This window comes from Gossypium raimondii, chromosome 5, assembly GCF_025698545.1.
Source record: "Gossypium raimondii isolate GPD5lz chromosome 5, ASM2569854v1, whole genome shotgun sequence".
Taxonomy (NCBI): domain Eukaryota; kingdom Viridiplantae; phylum Streptophyta; class Magnoliopsida; order Malvales; family Malvaceae; genus Gossypium; species Gossypium raimondii.
This window is the reverse complement of record NC_068569.1, coordinates 40,715,126-40,717,660: the sequence shown is the minus strand read 5'-3', so window position 1 is coordinate 40,717,660 and position 2,535 is coordinate 40,715,126. Positions and strand designations below refer to the sequence as shown.

Sequence of the window (2,535 nt, the reverse complement as noted above, 5' to 3'; positions counted from 1 at the left end):
TTTTTGATTGTGGGAGCCATCTTCAACCTTCTTCTTGCCATTGATATTCTTTGGAGGGGAGATTAGAGCCGTTTGAAGGGAGTTGTGAGATCTTTCGGAATTTCAAGGCTTCTTAGGACTTATCTTTTAATTTCTTACTGTCAATTCTTTCTTTATTTCTGCTTGTGCCGAATCTTTATCTAATTTATTTTCTGTTCTTATTGTGTTTTCAGCATTTTTCTATCTTAAGGAATTAGCCCAAAAATCCCCAATTTCTAGGGTTCTTGCCGATTCATCCATACTCTTTTTGGGAGAAATTAGATTGCCGAAATTTGGGGAAAACTATCTGGGTGTTCAATTGGGCAGAATCACAATCTCTTCTAGGGTTTCAAGATTCCTTATTAACACTTATTTCTATTCTCTATTTGATTCTTTACTATTTTGGGGATTTTATTTCAGATCCGAAAATTCAAAATCTAATCTTTTAATTTTCATTTGTTTGAGATCTAATGGTTTAGGGTTTTCGTAGGAGTTTCTCGTGACTTGGCAACTCGATCTTGGTTCGCGCGCAACCCCCGTATCACCTTCTTTTATTTTTGAGTGGCTGTATTTTTTATGCTTCACTTGTGCGTCTATTGATGTGTGTGTCTGTCTTATGGTTGAACCATAAAAAAGTTGTTCCTTTAATTTTCTTAATAGTTTATATAATTTGAACTCTATTCATATTATGGGTTTTCTGACAAAAATGCTTTCAATTATGCATCTTTTTGGTTGACAAAAATCTGTTTGGGTTGCATTCTGTAACCTAAATATTTGTACTACTATTAATGTGGTATCACTTTGGTCTAGCAAAACCATCATTATGTGACATGAAGTCCTTTTGAAACTTTCAGTTCATTATTCTCCTTATCTAGACTGAATTGTTTTTCTCAGAATCCACTTCTCTGAAATCATACGAACCATGGGAATTCATTGACAACATCTTTTTGACCTCAAGGTCTCGTTGTCTTTATTCTTAAAATTTTACACGCTGCTCGAAATAATGTGCTTCTTGCAGTTCCATCTCTGCTTTATGCTATTAATAATTACCTAAAGTTTATCATGCAGGTGGTGTTGACGAGGTGCACATGTTTATACCTTTGCTTTCACTGTTCTAATCTTGGAGACAGAATGCATTTTTCTCATTTTTTCTCTCTTGATTTTTGCTTTTATTAGCTACTGAAGTGAACCATCTTTTGGAATTTGTGGTTGTCTTAGGTACTGGTCCTTTTGAAATTTAGTACGGTGCTTTATTTTGTTACAGCTGAGGCTGTGGCAGGATCAACAACATGGTTGGGTCGAGGACTTTCTTGTGTATGTACTCAGAGCAGAGAGAGTGATGCTCGTCCATCATTTGATTTAACTCTTTCCCAGGTAATGTCTATGATCGGGTTCACCTGTTCATCTCTACGTTGTCATCTATGATGGTCATTTGCCAATTTCATCTGTAATATGTGAATTCCTATCTGCAAAGAAATAGAAATCTGATGATAGGATATCTCATAAAGTTTTCCTACTACTCTGTATACCATTGATTACTTTAACTAATGAGAAGTGCGGGAAGTTGGTCTCTTGCTTTAATTTGTTAGAATTTGATCCTTCTACTTTATAAAAGTTGAAAATTTGGTCTGGTTGTTGATGAATGCATGAACTTGAACTGTTGATTTTTTTCTAATTTGTTGCACATAAGTTGTTATAAAAATTGAAAATTTAGTCTGGTTGTTGGTAAATGCATGAACTTGAACCATTTATTTTTGCTAATTTGTTGCATATAAGTTGTTATAAATATTGAAAATTTTCTTTTTTAGACCATATGACTAGCATTTGGATTATCTTCCGCTGAATGTTTCTTTTTGTATAAAGTTATTTATGCTGGCATCTACTTTTTTCTTTTTAGGCACTTAGATTAAGGTCAAATGAGCTAAAATTGGAGAGGCAATTGGAGAACACAAAGGCTGAAATTTCTTCTTTCAAGTATGCTATAATTTTTCTTTACCAAAGGGCTTGTGATCTACATTTTCAGGATGAGTTGATTACTTGTTTGTTCAATTATATATGCCTTTTGCCATATGTGTTCAAAAGTAACTGCCTGGATTATAATGCTCATATATAACTCCTTGGTACAGAATTGAAGGTTACTTTTGTTGTTATTAGTAGAGAAACATTTATTATTATTACTTATTACAACTAAAGGACCAGAAAGGAAGAAAAAAAATATGTGTGCCTGTGGGGTGGGAGATATTTAATTGTTAGTTATTTGCTTATTAAGTAGGTTTCCTGTGTGAAATGTTTAATGTTGTTTCCTTCCATTTGCTATATATTATCATGTTTAGACTTTCATTTGGATAGATTTTCATGTTGATTCTTCTAATAGTTATAGGACATCTTATTCATTTTGAATTTTATAGAAAGAAAATGTCTAGCCTAGAGAAAAGCGTCGGGATTTTTTATCAACTAGTGAAACACTTAAAGAAGGTAAGTATGCTAATAGCTAGGCGTTTTAATGATAATAATATG

General features: G+C 33.1%; 1 long non-coding RNA gene across 1 annotated transcript; it reads left to right on the top strand.

Annotated features, from left to right (window-relative positions):
* Window positions 1-569: 569 nt before the first annotated feature.
* On the top strand, window positions 570-2,000 carry LOC128041403 (uncharacterized). Its single transcript, XR_008196421.1, has 2 exons — window positions 570-1,392; window positions 1,916-2,000. It is a non-coding gene; the product is annotated as an uncharacterized LOC128041403 (long non-coding RNA).
* Window positions 2,001-2,535: the final 535 nt, after the last annotated feature.